This window comes from Petaurus breviceps, unplaced genomic scaffold (assembly GCF_028583685.1).
Source record: "Petaurus breviceps papuanus isolate PSGF00001 unplaced genomic scaffold, PetGlider_PUasm1.0 76, whole genome shotgun sequence".
NCBI classification, from domain to species: domain Eukaryota; kingdom Metazoa; phylum Chordata; class Mammalia; order Diprotodontia; family Petauridae; genus Petaurus; species Petaurus breviceps.
Window position 1 is genome coordinate 65,645,133 of NW_027186473.1, and position 24,776 is coordinate 65,669,908.

General features: G+C 37.4%; 1 protein-coding gene and 1 pseudogene across 2 annotated transcripts in view; one reads left to right on the plus strand and one right to left on the minus strand.

The window, feature by feature from the left end:
- The window catches only part of LOC138175205 (zinc finger FYVE domain-containing protein 26-like), a 117,286-nt gene extending 93,057 nt beyond the window's left edge, over positions 1-24,229 (plus strand). Inside the window, exons 9-10 of one of the 2 annotated variants that reach the window (XM_069105641.1) lie at positions 15,900-16,042; positions 24,106-24,229. The gene's annotated coding sequence lies outside the window, so the exon portion shown is untranslated. The remainder of the gene's footprint in view (positions 1-15,899; positions 16,043-24,105) is intronic. The other variant, XM_069105645.1, reaches the window with a different exon arrangement.
- LOC138175204 (serine/threonine-protein phosphatase 2B catalytic subunit beta isoform pseudogene) lies at positions 13,430-15,630 on the minus strand (annotated as a pseudogene).
- Positions 24,230-24,776: the final 547 nt, after the last annotated feature.

The following is a 24,776-nucleotide window of genomic DNA, read 5'->3' on the forward strand; positions in this document are numbered from 1 at the left end:
ACACACACACACACACACACACACACACACACACACACACACACACAAAAACTAGCCGTGTAACCTTGGGCAAGTTACTTAACCCCCAATTGCCCTCCAAAAAAGGAAAAAAAATAGACTAACTCAAATGGCAAAAGGGACCCAAAAAGCCAATGAGGAGAAGAATACCTTAAAAACTCGAATTGCCCAGATGGAAAAGGAATTTCAAAAACTGACTGAAGAGAATAATTCCTTCAAAATTAGATTAGAACAAATGGAAGATAATGACTTCATGAGAAATTAAGATACTGTAAAACAGATAGAAACAAATGATAAAATAGAAGGCAGTGTGAAATATGTCAATGGAAAAACCACTGGGCTGGAAAATAGATCCAGGAGAGATAATTTAAAAATTATTCTACTACCATGATCAAAAAAAGAGCCTAGAAATCACCCTTCAAGAAATTCTCAAGGAAAATTGCTCTGATATTCTAGAACCAGAGGACAAAATAGAAATTGAAAGAATTCACCAAGTGCCTCTTGAAGAAGAACAACAAAAGTAAACTCCTAGGAATATCATAGCCAAATTCCAGAGTTCACAGGTGAAGGAGAAAATGTTACAAGCTGCCAGGAAGAAACAATTTGAGTATTTTGGAAATACATTCAGGATGACACAAGATCTAGCAGCTTCTACATTAAGGGATCAAAGGGCTTAGAATATGATATTCCAGATGTCAAAGGAGCTAAGGATTAAAACCAGGAATCATCTCCCCAGCAAAACTGTGTATAATGCTTCAGGGGAAAATATGGTCATTCAATAAAATTTCAATTATTCTTGATGATAAAACCAGAGCTGAACAGAAAATTTGACTTTCAAGTACAAGAAGCAAGAGAATCATGAGAAGGTAAAGAGGAAAAAGAAATCATAAGAAACTTATTAAAGTTGAACTATTTACATTCCTGCATAGAAAAATGATCATTGCACCTCATGAGACTTTTCTCAGTATGAGGATAGTTGAAGGGATACATGCACACACTTATACATATATGTATGGATACACATGTGTATTATGAGGGTGTATTGTGTATAAATCCATATGTGAGTATGTATGTGTGTATGTGTGTGCAGGTATACATAGATAGAGGGCACAGGATCAGTTGAATAGGAAAGGATGATATCTGAAAAACAAAATTGAGAGGTGAGAGGAATATAATGAGAGAAGGAGAAAAGGAGAGATAGAATAAGGTAAATTATCTCATATAAAAGAGGAAAGAAAAAACTGTTGCAATGGAGGGAAAGAGCAGGCTTTACTCTCAGTGAATTTGGCTTAAGGAGGGCATAACATACACACTCGTTTGGGTATCTTATCCTACCGGAAAGTAGGGGGGAAGGGGATAAGAAGGGGATGATAGAAGGGAGGGCAGATTGGGGGAGAGAGCAATTAGAAGCACATAGGTTTGAAAAGTGACAGGGTCAAAGTAGAAGATAGAATAAGTGGAGGGCAGGATATGATGAAGGGAAATATAGTTAGTCTTTCACAATATAACTGCTATGGAAATGTTTTATGTAACTACACATGTACAACCTATATTGAAATGTTTTTATTCACAGTGGGGGAGTGTGAGGAGGGAAGAAGGGAAAGAATTTGGAAATCAAAGTTTTGAAAACAAATGTAAAAAAAATTATATGCAACTGGGAAATAAGATATACTGGCACTGGGGTATAGAAATCCATCTTGCCCTTCTATAAAGTTGGGGGGGGGGGGGGGAGAGGATATAAGAGAGAGCCGATTGGAGTAAGGGGAACTCAGTATGCTTGCTATCTTGGGCTGGGGGGTAGGAGAAAGACAGGGAGAAAGTTTGTAACACGAAATCTTGTGGAAATGCATGTTTAAAACTAAAAATAAATTTTAAAAAACAGAAAAAAATCAAAAATATTCCTTTGCATTTTAAATTTTAGATCTCTTTGAGGAGGTTAATTAGTTGATTCTTTTGATGATGGTTTACCCTCTGGTTCTAGGACTTGAGAGACAATTTCTTTGATGATTTTTTGGAAGACACTGTCCAGGCTCCTTTTTTTCATCATGGCTTTCAGGTAAACCATTAGTTTTTAAATTGTCTCTCCTGGATCTATTTTCTAGGTCAGTTGTTCTTCCAGTGAGGTATTTTGTATTTTCTTCTATGTTTTTATTCGTTTGATTTTGTTTGAATGATTCTTGATGGCTCATATAGTCATTAGTTTCCACTTGACCAGTTCCAATTTTTAACAAATTGTTTTCTTCTATTAGGTTTTTTGCCTACTTTTCCATTTGGCCAATTCTACTTTTTAAGGATTTGTTTTCTATAGTCAATTTTTGTCCTTCCTTTTCCAAGTTATTGACTCTCACACATACCTTTTATTTTTCCCCCATTTTTTCTTCTACCTCGCTTATTTGAATTTTTAAAACCTTTGTGAGCTCTTCTGAGATGGCATTTTGGGCTTGAGAACAATTCATATTTCCCTTTTAAGTTTTGGATGTGGCATATTGATAATATTGTCTTCTTCTGAATTTGTATTTTGATCTTCCCCATCCCCATAGTAAGAATCTGTGGTCATTGTTTGCTTCTGCTTTTTGCTCATGGCATTTGTGTATTTCCTGACTTTTAAAGTTGAACTCTTCTGCTACAGCACAGGGGCACTGACCAGAGTTTCTTGAGCAGGGGGTCTCAGGTGTTTGAAGCTGAAGACTGTAGGGGTCTGGCAGCTTACTGGGTGCTGAACTGCGGTTAGCAACACTGAAGTTCTAAGGGTGGGGAGGGGGCTGTGGCCACTGGAGTATGCCTGCTCACCCAAGTTGCTTTGAAGCACTGGAAGGTTTGATTGCTATAGTATGCCTGGTCACCAGTACATGTGGTGATTTTCCAAGCTGGAGTCTACCAGTTTCCCTGCCTGTGCAAGGGCACTCAGGGGAGGGGGGGGAAGTTGCTCCTGGTGTTGGCACTTGCCTACTCCACTTCCACCTGAGGGCTCAGGATGTACCCCTGGTTTGCTGAGGTGGGGCTTGCTTCTGGTTTGCTGAGATGCTCTCAATCCTGTACTGCTCCCCTTCTACCAAAGCAAAAGGGGCCTTTCCCTTTAATCCCCCAAGCTCCCTGGGCTACAAGACATTGCACCCTGTTCTTCTGCTAACTCAAGTGTTCCAGAGTTTTTCTTGGGTTGATATTTTCTGGGTTTTTAGAGGTCAATAATGGAGAGTGGGAAAGACTTTTTACTCAGCCATCCCAGAAGTCCTCTATCTTCAATTATATATTTTGACTAAAATCTCCAGTTTCCTTCTTTCCAACTCCTAGTTAATTCTACAAGGTCTTTTTTCCCCTTTTGTATATTACTCTTCTGGATCAGTTTCCTTCCAGTGAAAACTTCTTGTCTGCTGTAGCAAAGATAGAAAGTGTTGCTAAGCAGACAGTGGTTGTCTGTTAAAGTAAGCTATACTATCACTCAAACATTATTCCTGTTCAAACTCTCTCCCATCTAGATAAAGAAGGCTGTCCTATGGTCATCAAGAGTCATCACCCCCCTCCTCCATTTTAAATAATGACCATAAAACATAGAACCAAAGTCACAGAACTTCAGAGCCAAAAGAAATCACAGGGTCCATCTAGTCTAAACCATAACTGAAAAGAATTCCCACTATAAACTGGTAGTCTGGGTTTTCCTGGAAGATCTTCAAGTAAAGGGAACACACCACTTATTAAAGCAACTCATTCTACTCTTGGACAGTTCAATTACATAGCATATTACCAGAGTGGCCACATGGTCTCAAATAGACATAAAAGTAACTGACCCTTTTCCCCAAGAAACATGGCCATGAGGTCTAAAACAAAGCATATCATTCAGTATGTAACATAACACACAGTATGTTAACATAGCACACAGTATATAACACAGCATACCTCCTTGCACATTTTTCAGGGACCCAAATCTTTGAGGATTGAGCAGCTAACCCCTCCCCACTTCAGGTACCATCCAAAGTACTGTCCATAGTACTGCTTATACATCATGGGGTCCTGGACCAGGGTCTTCCCTAATACAGCACATCCCCAGGGGCAGCAAAGATCACAAAACACTACACCCCTAGGTCACAGTTCATTGTTCATCCCTGGACCACAATAGGTTACAATCCCCTTAATCAAAGCAGAGAGTCCAATTCCTCTTTCTTAAAGTCCTCTTGGGGGTTTAACCCCACTTCTGACACCAATTAATGTCAGCTTGATGGAACTACGGTAGTTTTTAATTTGTGGGTGACCAGAGCTGAACAGAGAAGGTTAGAGACAGGACAGTTAGGAATAAAATAGAAGTTTTATTTCAAATTGAGGGAAATGACTTCCAAGAAAAGACACATGTTCTAGAGCCCTGAACCTAGTTGGAGGGGGGACCCGCTTTAGTGGGGGTAGACATCAACCCTTATACCAATGGCTATGCAGTGGGCTGCAGCCCTGACAATGAGGGGTAGCAGCAACAAAGTAACAAATTTGATTCATAGCAGGGCCTTAAGACCAGAAAAGAACTGCCCACAAGCAGACCTAGGGCAGCACCGACCCACAGCACAGACTGGCAGGAGCCTACTTCATGGGAGTGAATCACTGGCAGCTGTGGCAGTTTCCAGACTTCTCAACCCATAAATGTCAAAGAGAAAGTAAAGGGTCAGTGGGGAACTCTGTTGCAACACAGTGATGGAAGAGCATGCATATTTTAGAAATGAGGCCTTTATCAGAGACATTGGTTATAAAAATTCTTTCCCAGTTTTCCACTTCCCTCTTAATCTTGGTTACATTGGCTTTGTTTGTACAAGAGTTTTTCAATTTAATGTAATCAAAATGATCAATTTTGCATTTTATAATGCTCTCTAATTCTTGTTTGGTCATGAAGTGTTCCCCTCTCCGTAAATCTGACAGATAAACTATTCCTTGCTTTTCCAAATTACTAACAGTATCATCCTTTATATCTAGATCATGCACCCATTTAGACTTAATTTTGCTATATGGTTTTAGATAATGGACTATGCCCAGTTTCTGCCATACTATATTCCAGTTTTCTCAGCAGTTTTTTGTCAAATAGTGAGTCCTTATCCCCAAAACTGGGGTCTTTGGGTTTGTCAAAGAGTAGATTATTATAGTCATTGAATGCTGAGTCTCATGTACCCAATCTATTCCATTGATCCAGTGCTCTATTCCTCAGCCAGTACCAAGTAGTTTTAATTGCTGCAGCTTTATAATACAGATTAAAATCTGGTATAGCTAGGCCACCTTCCCTAACATTTCTTTTCATTAATTCCTTTAATATTCTGGTCCTTTTGTTCTTCCAAATGAATTTTGTTACTATTTTTTTTCTAGTTCTGTAAAGTAATTTTTGGTAAATTGATTGCTATGAAACTAAATATGTAATTTAATTTAGGTTAAATTGTCATTTTTATTATCCAATTAGTTATATCTGACTTTATTTGTGTGAGAAGTGTTTTGTAGTTGTATTCATATAGGTCCCAGGTCTGTCTCGGCAGGTAGATTCCCAAATATTTTATAATGTCTACAATTCCTTTAAATGGGATTTTTCTTTCTATCTCTTGCTGTTGCATTTCATTAGAAATACATACGAATGCTGAGGATTTCTATTGGTTTATTTTATATCCTGCAACTTTGCCAAATTTATTTATTGTCAGTAGTTTTTTACTTGATTGTCCAGGATTCTCTAAGTATATCATCATATCATCTTCAAAGAGTGTTAACTTGGTCTCTTCTTTGTCTAATTGGATTCCTTTAATTTCTTTTTCTTCTCTAATTGCTACTGCTAACATTTTTAGTACCAGATTGAATAAGAGGGGTGATAGTGGACACCCTTGTTTCACCACTGATCTTATTGGAAATGCTTCTAGCTTATCCTCATTGCATATAATACTTACTGATGGCTTTAAATAGATGCTACTTATTATTTTAAGGAAGGCTCTATTTATTCCTATATTTTCTATTGTTTTTAATAGGAATGGATGTTGTACTTTGTCAAAAGCCTTTTCTGTATCTATTGAGATAATTATGTAATTTCTGCTAGTTTTATTGTTGATATGATCAATTATACTGATAGTTTTCCTAATATTAAACAATTCTTGCATTCCTGGAACAAATCCTACATGATCAAAGTGTATTATTCTTGTGATAAGGTGCTGAAGTCTTTTTGCTAATATTTTATTTAAAATTTTTGCATCTATATTCATGTGGGGAATTGTTCTATAATTTTATTTTCCATTTTGGCTCTTTCTGATTTAGGTATCAGTACTATTTGTTATGACTTTTTCTCCAATATTCTCAAAAAATCTATAAAGTATTGGAATTAAATTGTTCTTCAAATATTCAATACCTGTTTACCTTTTTAATGCCTCTTTTGAGTCTTGTATTAGAAGATCAAATATTGTGTTGAACTCTGGTCTTTTCATCAGAAATGTTTTGAAGTCCACTATTTTGTTGAATGTTCACCTCCTCCTCTAAAAGATTATGCTCACTTTCACATGGTAGTTGATTTTTTATTATAAAAGAAGCTCCTTTACCTTATGGAATATTGTATTCTATGCCCTTTGATCTCTTAATATAGAAACTGCAAGTCCTGTGTAATCCTGAATTTTGTTCCATGATATTTAAATTGTTTTTTTTTCCTGGCTGCTTGCAGTATTTTCTCTTTGATATGATAATTTTTTAATTTGGCTACAATATTTCTTGGTGTTTTCATTGTGGGATCTCTTTCAGGAGGTGAGTGGGAGATTCTTTCAACATGGCTTTCTGGTAGAACAATAACTCTTAGATTATCTCTCCTGGATCTGTTCTCCAGGTTAGTTGCTTTTCCAATGAGATATTTTATATTTTCTTCTAATTTTTTCAATCTTAGGTTTTGTTTGACTGATTCTTGATACCTTATAGAGTTATTAAATTCTATTTGACTGATTATAAATTTTAGTTAATTATTTTCCTTGGTTTAATTTTTGAAGCTCCTTTTCCATATGTTCAGATTTCACTTTTAGGGATTTACTTTCTCCAGTTAGATTTTGAACCTCCCTTCCTAATTCACAAATTTTATTTTTTAAAGATTTCTTTTCTTCAGTGAGACCTTTTGCATTTTGTTAATTATAATTTTAAAATAATTCTTCAATTTATCTTCTGCCTCTCTAATTTGTCTTTTAAAAATTCTTCTTGAGCTCTTCTAAGAATGCTTTCTGGGCTTGAGACAAGCTTATATTCCCTTCTGTGGTCTCAGGTGTGAGTATAAAGTCAGTGCTGTCTTCTGAATTTGGTTCTTCTTGCTCGCTATAATAGGATTCAATCATTTTTTTTCCAGCTTCCTTCTTGCCCATTGTGATTGCCTGTTTCTTGGCTTTTAAAGTAGATTTCTGCTTCTGGGGGTACAGAGGGCTCTGACCCACACTTCTTTAGCTAGGAGCTAGGGGCCTGGCTGTTGACTTTGTGATCTGTGGCCTCTGAGTTTCTAGACTGAGGCCAAGGGCAGAACTTTTGATGTTTCCTCTGGGTTACACTGAGACTCACAGAGTAAGGTGTGGGGGAGGGGTGGTCTGGCCACTTCAGGTTTCTGCCCCTGTGCCCCTGGGCTAGAGCTCATGCAGGATCACACTGGTGTATGCAGATTCCCCTGATTGCACTAAGGCAACCTGGTTTTCTGGTCTTAGTGATCTGGCTCCACTCCCCTGGGTTTCAGGATCTCTGGGTGGTCAGCCGAGATGGGGCTTGCTGGGATGCCTCCCACCCTTCACTCCAGGTTTGGCACAGCCTCAGTCAAACCCTTCCTCTAGGACTCCCAGGCCTGCCATTTGTTCCACTATTTCAGGATTTTACACTGGGGGAATATTCTCTGGGTTTTCAGGGTCAGTTAGTGGGATTAGAGCAGCTTGGCAACCAGAAGTTCAGACAGGTGATTTTTAAACATCTAGGCTGTGAGCTTGTCTCACTTTTCTCTTTTTTCACCAGGCTTCTCTCACTTTTCTCTTACCAAGCTTCAACAGATCCTCCATCCTACAGTGAAAGGTCTGAGAATTGCCCCTGTGGTGTGTGGATCCACTGGCCAGGGCTCATTCTGTCTTCACTGTGGTCTGTTCACAGGTCTACACTGGTGCAACCCCCATGTTTCATGCTCCTTGCTCCCCCTGCCCAGTCCTACATGACCACTTTCTTGGACTGGGAATTTGTCACACTTCATCTCCCAAAGGATTCTGTCACTCCAAAACCCATTCAGATTCACTTCTGAGAGGTTAATGATGGAATTTATGAAGGTGTTCAGTTGAGTTTCTCCTTTCTCTCCACCATCTTGCTTCTTTCCCCTGTTTGGCAGATTCTTTCAATGAATATTTTACCTCCTGGTTCTAGGACCTCAGGGCAGTTTTCCTTGATAATTTCTTAAAAGACTCTGTCCATGTTTTCTTTTTTTATCATGGTTTTTGGGTAGACCAATAATTTTTAAATTGTCTCTCCTGGATAATATTTTTCAGGTGTTGTTTTATCAATGAGGTATTTTACATTTTCCTCCATTTTTTCATTGTTTTGTTTCTGTTTGACTGATTCTTGATATCTCACAAAGTCGTTAGCTTCCACTTGCCAAATTATAATTTTTAATGAATTGTTTACTTCTCTTAGATTTTATTCCTCTTTTTCCATTTGGCTCATTTCACTTTTTAAGGCATTCTTCTCTTCAGTGAGTTTTTGTACCTCTTTTCCATTTGGCCAATTCTACTTTCTTTTAAATGCACTTAATCTTTTTTTTTCTTTTTGGAGGGGGACGGTAAGGCAGTTGGGGTTAATTGACTTGCCCAAGGTCACACTGCTATTTTTTGTGTTAAGTGTCTGAGGCCGGATTTGAACTCAGGTGCTCCTGACTCCAGGGCCAGTGCTCTATTCACTGCACCACCTAGCTGCCCCTACCATTTCTACTTTTAAAAGAGTTGTTTTCCTCAGTGTACTTTTTCCCCATTTGACCAATTGTATTGTTTAAGGATTTGTTTTCTACCTTCATTTTTTGTCCTTCTTTTTCCTGGATATTGACTCTCTCTTCCATACCTCTCATTTCTTTTCCTATTTTTTCATCTACCTCTCTTATTTGTCTTTTAAAATTCTTCTTGAACTCATCCAAGAAGGCTTTTCTTTTTTTTGACCAGTTCATATTCTCCTTTGAAGTTTAAGACATGGGTATGTTGACAGTGTTGTCCTCTTCTGAATTTGCCTTGATTTTCCCTGTCCCTATAATAAGGATCTACAGCTATTGTCCATTTCTGCTTTTTGTTCATGGTGTGTGCCTATTTCCTGGCTTTTAAAGTTGAACTCTCCTGTTGGAGCATAGGTTAATCCAAGCTTCCTGTGTTGGGAGACCAGGATTTTGTATGCTGGGGCCTCAGGTGCTTGTAGCTGGAGGCTATATGGGTCTGGTAGCTTACCTGGTACTGAGCTTGGGTCAGCAACATTGCAGCTCTCAGGGTTAGGGTGGGGAGTATGGCCCCTGGGAGATGCCTACTCACCCGAGCTTCTTTAAAGTGCTTGAAGTTTTTTGGCTGCTAGAGAATGTCTGCCAGCCTGGATCTATGCCTCCTGCAGTTGTGCTTCTTAGAGTTGTGCTGAAGTATGGAGAGATTAGGCTGCTGGAGAACAATGATGCACATGGTGGTTTTCTGAACTGATTCATACCAGTTTACCTGCCTGTGCTGAGGCACTCAGTGGTGCTGTTGTTGGAGCTTGCCTGCTCCATCATCCTGGGAATCAGGATTTTCCCTGGTTGGCTCAGGTGAGGTTTGTTGCTGGCTTGCTGGGAGCCTACCATCCTGGACTGCTCCCCCTCTCCCAGAACAAGAGGGGTCTTTCCCATTGATCCCTCAAGCTTCCTGGGCTGCAAGACTGCTGCACCCTATTTTTCTGCTGGCATAGTTATTCCAGGATTTTTCCTGAGGTAATATTTCCTTGGCTTTCAGAGGTCAATAAGGGAGGGTGAGAGCAACTAACTTCTTACTCAGCCATCTTTGCTCCCAGAAGTGGAAAATGGGAAGGATGGATTCTAAGAGAGATAACTCATGACTTCTTTCAGACCATTCTTTCCACTGTATCATGTTGGTGCCCAAAGTTCCCTGAACTAGAACAGAAGATTAAAAAATCTAGTACAATTTGGTACCACTAAATTTAGATAGTTCATTTTGCATTAGAAGAAATTTTATTTCTGTTGCTTTTTCCTGAGAGAAAAGTTTATGTGAATTGGCTTATGAAAATCATCTTGGATGATTCAACTAACTGGACAGATAATTACTTGGGAAATTTCCATAATAGCAAAAGAGCTATTTCAAGCATTTAGACTTGCCCAAGGTCCACAAATTATAATTAATAATAAAATATGGAATAAGCAAATCTGACATATAGTTTCCTATAATAAGAATGAACCGAAGAGACCAAGCTATCACTCTTTGCAGATGATAGGATGATATACTTAGAGAATCCTAGAGAATCAAGTAAAAAACTGCTTGAGACAATAAATAAATTTGGCAAAGTTGCAGGATATAAAATAAACCCACATAAATCCTCGGCATTCCTATATATTTCCAATGAAATTCAACAGCAAGAAGTAGAAAGAGAAATCCCATTTAAAGTTACTGTAGACATTATAAAATATTTGGGAATCTACCTGCCAAAACAAACCCAGGACCTGTATGATCATAACTACAAAACACTTTTCACACAAATAAAATCAGATCTAACTAATTGGAAAAATATCAATTGCTCATGGCTGGGTCGAGCTAATATAATAAAAATGACAATTTTACCTAAATTAAATTATATATTTAGTGCCATACCAATTAATTTACCAAACAACTACTTTATAGAGTTAGAAAAAATAGTAACAAAATTCATCTGGAAGAATAAATGGTCCAGAATATCAAGGGAATTAATGAAAAAAAATGCTAGGGAAGGTGGACTAGCTTTACCAGATTTTAATCTGTACTATAAAGCAGCAGTCATCAAAACTACTTGGTACTGGCTTAGGAATAGAGGAGTGGATCAATGGAATAGATTAGGCACACGAGATTCAGAAGTCAATGACTACAGTAATGTATTGTTTGATAAACCCCCAGACCCTGGTTTTTGGGATAAGAACTCACTATTTGACAAAAACTTCTGGGAAACCTGGAATATAGTATGGCAGAAACTGGACATAGACCATTATCTAACACCATATACCAAAATCAAGTCTAAATGGGTTCATGATCTAGGTATAAAGGTTGATACTGTAAGCAGTCTGCTAAAACAAGGAATAGTTTACCTATCAGACTTGTGGAGAGGGAATGACTTTATGACGAAACAGGAATTAGAGAACATTATAAAATGTAAAATGGATAATTTTGACTACATGAAATTGAAAAGTTTCTGTACAAATAAAGCCAATGTAACCAAGATTAAGAGGGAGGTGGGAAATTGGGAAAGAATCTTTACAACCTATGTCTCTGACGAAGGACTCATCTCTAAAATATACAGAGAACTGAGTCAAATTTATAAGAATACAAGTCATTCCCCAATTGATAAATGGTCAAAGGATATGAACAGGCAGTTTTCAGAGAAAGAAATTAAAGCTATCTATAAGCACATGAAGAAATGCTCTAATTCACTATTGATTAGAGAAATGCAAATCAAAACAACTCTGAGGTACCACATCTCACCAGTCAGATTGGCTAAGATGACAAAACAGGAAAATGACAAATGCTGGAGAGGATGTGGGCAAACTGGAACACTAATGCATTGTTGGTGGAGCTGTGAACTGATCCAGTCTTTCTGGAGAGCAATCTGGAACTATGCCCAAAGGGCTATAAATACTTTCGTACCCTTTGATCCAGCAATACCACTCCTAGGGTTATATTCCCAAAGAGATCATAGAAATGGGAGAAAGACCCATATGTACAAAAATGTTTATAGCAGCTCTTTTTGTTGTGGCAAAGAATTGGAAATTAAGGGGGTGTCCATCAATTGGGGAATGGCTGAACAAGTTGTGGTATATGCATGTTATGGAATATTATTGCGCTATAAGAAACGGGGAGTAGGCGGTCTTCATATTTACCTGGAGAGGCTTAAAAGAACTGATGCTGAGTGAGAAGAGTAGAACCAGGAGGAATTTGTACACAATCACAGACACAACGTATGTGTGATGACCAACTTTGATAGACTGGACTCTTCTCAACAATGCAGGGATATAATTCAACCCCAAAAGAAGCATGATGGAGAGAAAAACGTGCATCCAGAGAAAGAACTAGAAAGAACTAAATTTATATCCAGGTGGAAGCAAAATACCTGATCTTTTTTGTTCTCTTATTTGATTTTATGTCCTCTATACCATTTTTCATCCCAGCTGGTACAATCCATCCTTATAACCTGACCATTGTATAATGTGAAAGTATCTAGAGATCCTGTACTTGATTATAAGACGCCATGGGGGGGGGGAGGGGAAGGAGGGGGACAAAATGTGAAATTCAAGGAATTGTGGAATTGAATCCTGTAAATTAAAAGGAAACAAACAAATTAATAAATTAAAGAATTAATTAAAAAAAACTAAAAAAAAAAAAAAGAAAAAAAATAAGAATGAACCTTTGGGGATAGCTTGTCTTCTGGGGTCCCTGAGTCTTTTTTTTTTTTAAGTAAGAATAATTTTTAAAACAAAATACTTAAGTATATAATGGCAATACCACTGGCAACACAAGATGTGCTTTGTATTCATTTTGACAAGATTGAAAAAATCATTTTACATTTAAAAGTCCAGAATTATGGATTGAAACTATTCCTTGATATTCTCGATTTTTCATTGTGTCTGATAATCCTAGGTAGGTGAAGAAAGGGGATAAGTTGTCTGCAGCTTGGGATCAATCTTTAATATCATTGACAAAATTGGGGGGGGGGATGGAGGAGAATATAAGAGACAATAGACTTGGGGAAGAGGTTACTATCTTGGTGTGGGGATAGGGGAAAGATGGGGAGAAAATTTATAATTCAAAATCTTGTGGAAATGAATGTTGAAAACTAAAAATTGGGGTAAAAAATAAATATCATTAGTGAAATTAACCTGAGAAGTGAGATTTTCCAAAGACTTTACTAAGTATACATAAAGTGCTCATAATTTTTCTTATTATGAAAGTTTTCATTGCTTCTTAGGAAAAAGATCTGGAAACTCCTTGAAAATAAGGAACTGAAGAGAATTCAAAAAGAATAATTAGCACCCAGGAGTCATAAGAAAAAAGTGATTTCTAGAATTTTTAAACTTCAAAGGAAATATATGGCAATTTGGAGGAAGGGACCTTCTTCCATCACTTAACCTATTTGTTTCTATTTCCTCCTTAGTTATGTTCCACATTGGATCTCTCCTTTCTTCCTTATTACCTATCCTACTTTTTTTTTTTTACAGGAATGCTTTATGTAGAATTCTTTTTATTTTCATGCAAAAATATAGGCACACTTAATAAACACCCTTTCAATTTTTGCCTTACAGGATTTAAGTTCAACCCCTTTATTCTCCACTTATAACAATGATTTAATATCTGCTCAATTACATAATTGTTCAGAATGCACAGAGTGCAGCCCAAATGCAGCCAACCTTAAAACAAGGTGCTACAAAGTTGCTTCTACATCAAGAGACAGACAAGTGTCTGATAAAGTAGTTTTTAATTTAACATACTTATAGAGAAAGACAGACAGATTTAAGAAAGCAGCTACATCTGCAGAGGAAGGAAACAGCATGTTACAGAGCTGATCAATTATACATAGAACATTTGACAAACACCACAGAAAACAAACTTTGGCATCATTTACCAGAGTACAAAACCTTGCACAAATCTGTCAGCAAATGATGTGCATAGTAATGTTCTGGGGCCCTTAGCAGACTGTTAACACTAAAATTAAATATCTGAAATTTCCCAAATGGAAAATAAGCACAATCTAATACAATTACATAAATGAAAAGCAAACAACAAAAAACTGGGAATCACATTATTTCCATTTTTTCATTCTGAATATTTCTGATTCACACACTTAAAAGTGGGGGCTTTTGTTAGCAAGGGCTGAAGTTTTAATAATGCATTTAAATAAGTGAATAAATAAATAAATAATCAATTACATTTGACTTCCTAGACATAATGAATGACTAGCTAGCCCCACATCTTCTACTGAAAATTTGAGGAAGCGTCCATTGTTTTTCTGTGAAATAACCAGATTGTCAAGTGTCTGCCCTGATCAAGTATTGATCAGAAACTGCCTAACATATGGCACCCTGCCCATGTCAGCTACTGAGACACAAACTGAAAAGCAGAAGAAACTCCCTGCATGCATTATATGTAGTGCTAGCCCAAGAGTGAGGGGTGCCCCAGTCCATCTGAGGCACACCTAGGTGCATAGCATCATTACAACTTTGCAGGGTCTTTTGTACTCCAGCCAACATTCCACTAGGCAACATCCCTGTGGGAGTCAGGCCCTTGTGTGTCAGCACACTTTCACTCTCCTCCCTGAGAACAGAGAAGAAGACTCTTGCCATCTTGCCAATTGCTTGAATTTTGTTTCGGATCATTTCTTTCCATGTGGCTGCTGATCCGTCAAACTGATCTTCACCTTCAGTCATTAGTTCATCATCAGAGCAAATACTCAGAACATTTACCAACATCTCTGTCACTTTTTTTCCAACAAATGGTAGTGATCATGTGAAGACATCCCTAAAATTGGTAACCAGTAAGGATGTGAAGAGCAGTTAAATTGTTGAATATTCATCACAGTATTTTCATATTTTAATACAGCAGCCTGCATCTTGAGCTTCATGAGCTCTAATAAACGATAACAAATTATTGTATTGCAAACATTCACACACTGCTGAATAGTTATAAAAATAAGAGCATCCTCGAACTGCATTGTGAATAAAGTGTTCCTGTGATTTTTCATTTCCAAAGTCTTCTGGAGGATCAGACCATAGCAAGTCACACATTGGTCCAAAGGCAGGAGGTTCTTTAAATCTATCTAATCTCCTAATATCATCCAGTGTGTGTGTATTTCTGGTGAAAGTCCACCGTGAACACAAAGAAACTGTTGGTTTAAAAGTGCAGCAAGAGGCAGGCTATCAAAAGCTTCCATACAAGCTTCATAGACTCTTTCTGAATACTTAATTTTACATTCCTGCTTAAAGGTGAAATATTCAGTAAGGTGTCTGCATTCATGGTTGCCTCTCAAAAGAAATAATGTGCTTGGGTAGACAATCTTCAGGACCCATAAATACAAGACACACTCTATGCTAAAATAACCTCTGTCCACATAATCGCCAAGGAATAGGTATCTTGTGTTAGCAGGGGGTTCTCCCCCTTCAAACAGCTTCATGAGATCAAAAAACTGGCCGTGGATACCACCACATACTGTAATTGCAGCTTCTACTTCTCTCCTGGTTTTCTCTCTTCGAAGAATGGCAGCACCCTCATTAATAATTCTAAGTGCAATTTCTTCATCAACCCGACATTCTTTTACCCAAGTGAGTCTTAAAACATCAACCCTTGGTATCCCATTCATATCAAATACTTCTTCAGATGTTAAGCGGTGTGCTGGGGGGAAAGGGACAGCTATGACTACGAGGTCTGCCCCGGGCGGGGGCCGCGGTGGTGGCGTCCACGCCAGCTCCCAGGCGGCCACGCTCGCTCGGCCCAGGGCTCTGCTCAGCTGGGGGACTGCGGCAGGGGCGGTGGCTAGCCCCTATCCTACCTCTAAAAAAAAAAAAATATATATATATAATTTCACCCACAAAATTTCTTCTTACCTTTAAGACCATTATTGCATTTTATCTTTTTTTACTTACTCCTCATCTTTTAAACATAGGTATTTGTTCAATATTCTGCTCTTGTTTCTCTTAGGTTCTTATGGGTTATTTCATCCACTCCCATCATCTCCATAGAAGCCATTTCAAAACCCAAATCTCCTCCCTAATCTCTACTTTGAACTCCAGAACCACATTTCCAAATGCCTGCTGAATGTTTTCATATAATTACAGAATAAGGTATGCTGTTTATTTAATGCCTTTTTCATATGGAATGGATTAGTTATGAAAGAAAAACCAAATTTTTATGGGAACTTAAAAAGTTATGTTAATAGTCAAAGCATATAAAATATTGCCTCTGCACTGAGGTATGGAGATTCATCTTGCCCTACCAGAAAGTCGGAGGGAGTATGGGGGAGGATATAGGAAAGAGCATATTGGGGGAAGGGGTATTCAGTGAGATTGCTGTTTTGGGGTGGTGGGTAGGGGAAAGGCAGGGAGAAAATCTGTAACTCAAAATTTTTTGAAAATGAATGATGTAAACTAAAAATAAACATAAAATTTAATTTAAATATTAAATTAAATATTGCCTCTGTTCTAGATGAAGATTCTGACTCCAAATATGAGTAGGAAAAAAAACTTTGTTTTTTAATTTTAATTGATATATATATATATATATATAAATGAGAAATCAAATATTTGGAGTCTAAGATATTATTATAAAAAACTGTCAATTTGATGTGGGAGTGTTGATTTTTAAGTGAAAGCTGAATAACTGAGAATCAGTTTAATCCATTTAAATAGATAGGAAGCAGGTATAGGGACCTGAGAGAAGAAACTGAGGAATTGAAGACATGTCAGAGCTTTGAAGACATGTCAGAAGCTAAAAAGCTTCCTAGTGAGAGGTGTGGGAAGGAGTCCAGTGGCAGGAGATTTTAGCTGAGTGATTCCCTATTGGTGGGAGAATCTTCATTACTTAATTGATTTGATGGCAGTTATTGAACCATTTGTTCTTCATTGTTCTCATACAGTTGCTTTTCAGTCATGGACAACTCTTCACGACCCCAGTTGGTTTTTTCTTGGCATACATAATTGAGTCTCCTTTTTGTATATCATTATACAGATGAGGAAACTGAAGCAAACAGGGTTAAGTGACTTGCCCAGGGTCATACAGCTAGTAAAATGTCTGAGGCCAGATGAATCTTCCTGACTACAAGCCCAGCACTCTTCTCTGCTTCTCACTCTTTCTTGCTCTTCTCAGCACTTCTACTTCTCTGCTACCTGACTGCCCAGAATAGGATATATTATATTGCTATAATATAATACATTTTATAAATAAATAAAGCATTGGCTTTAACATATTGATATTTATGATGTAATTTTGTATCTTTTTTAAGAAACTAGTTTTGTTTGAAATATGAAAGTGTCATTATTGTGAGTGATAAATTATATAACTATATATAACGTATACATGTATAACTATATATAAAAGTATCATCATTATGAGTGGCTGGTTGTATAATATTGGGTGGATGGGTGTGTTACCCTATGAATGAGTGGCATGTCATGTAGAAAAAAGCACAAATGATAGGGAGTCAAAAGCTAGAGCAGGAATAGAAATATAATTCCCCTTAATAGAGTTAATCATAAGACCCTGAGAGAATTTAAATGTACCTATGTGGTGGTAGTGGTCTATTTTTGATAATGCTATATATGATGGCAAGTTGGAAGGCAATGTGTCAAAACTAATGTATCAAAAAATGTTGATATGTTTCACATGAAAGAGGTAATATTTATACAAATATTGTATGACATTGGTGGGTGGTAATTCTATGTCATGTCACACATTATTTGGGACACCATGACATCCCCATCCAATACATTTTTTTTTTTTGCACTTTGGAGGGGGGAAGGTAGGGCAATTAGGGTTAAGTAACTTAAGGTCACATGGCTAGTTTTTTGTGTTAAGTGTCTGAGGCCAGTTTGAACTCAGGTCCTCCTGACTCCAGGGCCAGTGCTCTATTCACTGCGCCTAGCTGTCCCAACCTCCAATACATTTTGATGGTTCGGGATAGGAGGCAAGGGGAATGGAAGTTGTCTCACCCACCATAATGACATGATTTTTGTTACATTATAATTTCAAACATTAGCTCCCTGGTTCCTCTCCTCTCTGCATCTTGACTTTCACTTGCCAGATACAGTTCTCTCTTGAATTCAAAGTAAGCTCTTTTCTCTAATACCAGATGGCACGTTCCCCAAAGCCAGTTCCTGCCTGGAATGCTACTCCTCTCCATGTTTGTGCTTCATCAAGTCTCTGATCCCTGCTGGATACAACTCAACCTCTAAAAAAATATTTGGGTTGACATGCTATTCTTTTAGAGGCCTTCAGTTAAGCAGTAAATCTTTTCTGAATGTATGCCAAAATCTCCTTCCATTTCAACCAGATACCCTTTACACATTTTGCTAAAGGAAAAGAATTGTGTGTACTTCATTACATCTGTTATTTGCTTTTTATTTTTTATGAATAAATAAATTAGCTTGAAGGAAATGAAATCTCAAATTTTTACTCCCCCAAAAGAGACATGCACATACACTGACATAATTCTCCCCTGACTGTAATCTTCCTGACATACCACTCTGGTTACTCCTCCATTCAAAAATCTTCAATGATTCTGTACTACCTACATAAGGAAGTATCAATTCTGAACCTTGGTATTCAGGTGCCCCACAATTACTATGTAAAGCACCTTTTAAGTCTTATGCTACCTTTTTAAAAATACTCTATTTTCCCTTCATTCTCCTTTTGTCCCAAAGGAAGCTTGCTCACAACAGAATGACTCTTTTTCCTTTCCTATCTATACCTTTTGAAGTCTCTTTCTTCTTTTAAGGCCCAAATCAGGTGTCACCTCTGTGAAGACTCCCCTGATCATTTCTGGGTAAAAGTGAATTCTCTTTCCAATTTTCTTTTAAATTAGTTGAAATAGGGAAGCAGAAGCAAGCTAGAGAATTAAAGACAGCAACCCATCTGAGCTCTTTCAAAATTTCCCTCAAAACAATTTTAAAATAAATGCTCAAATTAAATTTTGGAGTGGTAGAGCCAACAAAAGTTCAGGGTGAGACATTTTTCCAGTCTAAGAAAATTTAGGAAATTTTCAGGAGAGGTCTTTTAAATTTAGAATTGGGCAAGTGGAACCTAATGACTCCATGAAGTATCAAGAAACAATGAAAAAAAGTCAAAAGAATGAAAAAATAGGAGAAAAAGTGAAATATCTCATCAGAAAAATAACTGACCCAGAAAACATATTTAGTGGGATAAAAGTGATGACTTCATCACCCTTATGACTAATTTATATATTAATAATAATATGATATATTACATACCAAACAGGAAGGGTCAACATGATAGTATTAGATAGGAAAAATAAAGGGAGATATGAATTAAATTGCAACCACTAACATTTGTAACCTAAGATCAACTTCCTATCAGAGACTGCAATAGATAGCAAATGTATGATGTATTTTGCACCCACTGTACACTCAACTGTTATCCTTTCCACCATAAAACATAATTCTCAGGAATTTATATCATAATAGTCATAACTCACTTCAAGGCTGGAAACTGGCATATAGGACTACGACTCAGAGTCACAGACACAGACTAAGGACTATGACTGTGACTCAGAGTCACATTTTCAAAACAAATTTAGATACAATGAAGTGGGGTTTACATAACTGTAAACAAAACTGATTAGTGCTGTGTTGATCCTTTAGCTTTATTGCAGTTCAGTTTGTTTCACTAATAGCTTTCTATTTTTAAACCATTTAGCTTCTCAGGACATTACCCCAATGCACAGGATCCAGAATTTTGGCACTGTTTCTGGTTGTTTCTCTCACTTTCCATAGTATTGTCTTATACCAAAAATTTACTGCCATGTGGTAGAAAAAAAAATCAGTGTAAGAGAATGATTCATGTGAGGAACTTGAAAATAATAAGGAGCCCAATACAAACAAGTCATTTAAAATTAAAAATGGTTTTACAAGTGTTTAACATAATTTTCCAACAACTTTGGGCAACACATGGTTAATGAATGAAAGCTTCTTGGTCTTAATTTGTATAATGTACTTCAAGGCCTCAGAGGAATGAAAAGAATGCCAGTAGCTGGAGAGCTCTGGTATCATATATAAGGCACCCCACATTTTTCTAAATCAGGTTAGAAGTGCACTGGGGGTCCTTAAAGTTCCTCCTTTTGGGGATGTCATCATTGAATATGGATCATCAACAATGGAACCTCAGCCCAAGACAGAAACAAACTCCAAAGTGATGTCTTTGTTTTAATATAAATGCCCTATAAGAAATCCAACCAATATATTAGACAGCCTCCATGGTTTCTTTTCAGGCCTAGTAGAGAGAAGGAAGAGGTTGTAGGCAGGGTAACCAATTGGGCTTTTGATTTGTTTTCCCTTCCTCTTGGTATATAAAAGACACCTTTTATTAAAAAAAAAAAGACAACTTTTATATAAAAGACAACATTATCTCCCAGAATCTCAGAGTTAGAGGAGACCTCATAAATTATCTAGCTTATCTTAGTCCCCTATTAAATATCCCAAAACAGTCTTCCATTCTCTAAAGACTTCCATTGAGTAAATCCTGAGGCAGCAATTCTACTTAAGGACAACTCTTTAAGGGCAGGGACCATTTCATTTTTGCCTTTATATCCTCTGCAACTAGCAAAATCCCTTGCACATTGTTGGTGGTGTTTGGTCCTTTGTTCTTGAAGAGGACCAAAATGACATCATTATGCTAAAATTAAGTTTCAATGTGTCCAACTGTGACTGATCAGACCAATATGAGCTTGAAATGCTATACAACAAGTCAGGCAAAAATAGTCCATGTGAAAATTTGGGGTGGATTCTCTAAATTTGCATATCCTGCATTTCCTTTGAGCTGTTTCAATTCTGCTTTGCTCATGGAGCACAGCACCTTCTCTGATGTGGGCACACCATGATGAGCAGTCTTGTGCCAGTGTCTCCCATGTCACACAATCAATTCCAAAGTTCTTGAGAGAGACCTTGAGAGTGTCTTGTATCACTTCTTCTGACCACCATATGAACACTTGCCCTTCATGAGTTCTCCATAAAAGTTTTTTTGGCAAGTGTACATTTTGCATTCAAACAACATGGCCAAGCCATTGGAGTTGCATTTTTTGAAGCAGAGTTTGAATGCTTGGCAGTTTAGTTCAAGTAAGGACCTCAGTGTCTGGTACCTTATCCTGTGAGGTGATCTTCAGAATCTTCCTAAGACAGTTCAAGATGAAAGCAATTCATGTCCAGGTTTCACAGGCATACAACAATTAGGTAAACACAATGGCTCTGTAGACCTTCAGTTTGGTAGTCAGACCTCTCCCACACTTTCCTTTGGAGCCTCCCAAACACTGAGCTAGCTCTGGTAATGCATGTGTCAATTTCATTTCCAATATGTACATCCGTGGAAAGTACACTACCAAGGGAAGTGAATTTATCCACAGCATTCAAAACGTCTCCAGTTTGCTTAACCAATGGTTCCAGTGCATGGATGGTGTGGTGGTGGCTGACAGAGCACCTGTCAGCCTGTGTTTTCTTGGTGTTAATTGTTAGACCAAAATTAGAACAAGCAGCAGAGAATTGATCCACACATTGTTGCTCCTGAGCTTCAGAGACTGCATTGAGTGCACAATCATCTGCAAACAGAAAATCATGCAACAACACTCCCTCCACTTGGTCTTGGCTTGTAGCTTTTCAAATTGAAGAATTTACCATCACTGTGGTAGCTGCCCTTGATTTGGTGTTCATCCTCATTGAAAGCGTGTGACCCTCATAATAAGCCCTCTTGACGAAGTGTCAAAGGCTTTGGTCAGATCAACAAACATTGTGCTCAGACCTCTGTTTTGCTCCTGGCATTTCTCCTGGAGTTGTTGTACAGCAAACACCGTATCAACTGTTCCTTGGCCCTTTTAAGAGCCACACTGTCTCTCAGGTAGATGACCATCTTTCAAGTGAAGGATCAGCTTATTAAGGGAGACTCTGGCAAGAATCTTGTTAGCAATTAGTAAGAGAGAGAACCCCCTGTGATTGTCGCAGGACAATCTATTTCCTCTACCTTTATAGAGATGGACAATGGAAGCATCCTTGAAGTCCTGGGGGATAATCTCATCTTGCCATATAACCTGGAAAATTTCATCCAGCTTTTGTATGAGCAATGGACCCTCTACCTTGTAAATATTAGCTGGAATAGAATCAGCACCAGATGCTTTGCCACATGAAAGGGGCCTAATGGCATTCAAAACCTCTTCTCCATTTGGAGCTTCAATTAGGGAGGAATTGACCTCAACCTGAAGTAAATGGTTAATGGTCTCAGCATTAATCGATGATGGTCTGTTGAGAACACCATGGAAGTATTCAGCCTTTCTCTCTAGTATCATGTCCTTATTACTAATCAATGTGACTCCATTAGCACTGAGTAGTTGAGATGCACCATAGATCTTTGGTCCATAAATACCTGTTAGGGCATCAAAAAGTGATTTGGATTGTTACTATCAGCATAAAACTGAATTTCATCTGCCTTCTTACTGAGCCAAGAATCCTGTATCTCTCTAAGCTTTTAAATTGCAATGATGGATCTGTGCCTGTATCCTTTGAAGCAACAATGGTAGCAAATGAATGGAAGAATATCACATTACCTATGGAATTTTCACTAGTCAATTATTTTTTTTCCTGGTTGGTGAAAATAATGACTGGTTTTGAAGTGAAAGATTACTGTCAGCATCATAGCCAAGGGTAGAAATAAAGTTGCTAACAGTGAACTATATTAGCCATACAGCAAAGGAGTTGTTCTCATATGAATGGGAACCACTGAAGCATTTTGGTTGTATGAGAAAGTTGTGTAGTTATGTAACTAAAATGAAAGGAAGGATAGAAACTATTGCTGGAATATAAAATGCTTCTTATTCATCCTTGCAGTAGATCAGGTTGTTTGCTGAGAGTTACTCAGATCCAGGCAAAGCTGGGGTTTGGGGAGTGAATGACTATATTATTTAAAACTTCCCAGAAGCCTCACCCAACATGGGTAAATAGTTCTCTCTTTATATCCCAGAACAACAACTTTGTGAAAGGCTGTTAGGGAAGTTGTGTCTATTTATTATCTGTGAGATAGGATATTATTATACCCTCCTGTGGGCATCTTGTGTTCTGTGGCTTTTAAGTAAATTTCCCATTGCCTGAGCAGGGAGCATCCCAACATCCAATATATAGTTTCTGCAATGCTTTAAGAAAGTCCTGAGACAACCAGGCTACATCACTCGTACAGCAATAGTTTGAGACTTATTTGTCAATCTCCATCACTATTTAAGAACCCCAGAGATAACAAGTAATATGTATGAGTCACATTCAAAAGTGAGAAACTAAAAGAGGAAAATTCCTAAAATTAATGTTTTATTATATAAAAATTAAATCTATTTTCAAGAATAAATATTAAGCCTGGGTTCTCATGATGCTTACAGAATTAAAAAGTATAACAACTCCCAAGGAAACTATGTCATCCATATCCCTGTATCTGAGCAATATTGAATCTAAATACTAACAAAACCTCTTAAAAAACCCAAAACAAACAAAAATAAACTCCATCAAAGACAATGCCATAGCCTCTGTTATGCACTCCATGTGTTACAACTTGCTTTCTGTTGATTGGATTACAACTTTGTCTTTTTTATGTTGAAAAGATATATACAACTTTATATTTTTAATATAGTTTTTAAATTTTTTAATGTAATTTTTATATTGAAAAAATATATACAACCTTATACAACTGTAATGATAATGGCAATTTGAAGATCTTCCCTGTCCCCAATAGGCTGAATGTAATCATTTGGAGCCTGTGGTGGGAGGAGTTTTCTGGAGTAGGAGGCTGTTAAGAACAGTTAATATGGTGGAAGAGAGAGGTGAGGCAGGCAAGGAGACAGCTAGGCTTGTGAGTGTTTGTGGGAACGCTTTGGGATGGTGTGGCTTCCTGCTGTGTTATGGTGTATTGACTTCTTTGTTGCTGATGAATTCAGTTTTCTGGTGTTGGGATTTAGCTTTCTGCTGGCAGAATAAAAGTTTTGTTTCTGTCTTCTATATGGAGAGTCTGTTACATTTTGTGGTTCAGAACTATGCAGTATATTCATAGTCACCATAAGTGCTGTGAATATTGGTTTGGCAATACAACTAAGTGAATTTTAGCATATAAAGAAAACCTGTAGATAGTTGTAAATTATGTTTTTATTTCCTAGCTTTCCCCAAAGATTTTTTGATAACTTCAACATTGAGGAATTATGATGGTCACAAGAATGAAAATGGGAGGGAAAACAGAAGCTAAGGAGGAGGAGGATGGAATACTCCAATGACTGCCTCAGGTAACCCATAATTTTAACACATTATGTTACACTTTTCCAATCTTATTTAATTCTAAAGGGCTAAATTGCATCCCATTTTTCCTAATAGGAACAGATGAATGCATTAGTTTTATTCTATGGTAAGTCATTCTGCTTCTACCTTATCATCAACAAGTTTGCACTCTCAGTCTTTCATTTCAAGCACATATATTTTATCAAAATGCCCCTAAGAAAGAAAAGGAAATATTAATAGCTGCTACAAGAAAAAGTCATTCATTCTACCTGCTTCAGATTTTGTGGATATTCTCAATCTCACAAAACCTCTAGATTCTCTTCTTCCTGCCCTGCAGAATAAATAAATGTTTTATTGTTGTAAACTTCAGAGTGTGCTTAGGTGCCTTGGCAATTTGCTCTACTCCGTTTCTTTTTAAATCAAGTCAAGAAGGTCATCATTAACCAAAAAAAAAATGAAGAATGCCTTTTTTGCTTATCATGCATCAAAACTCCTTCATAAAGCATTGCACTTTATCAATTTTTGGAAATATATTATCAATGCTTTTGAATACTTT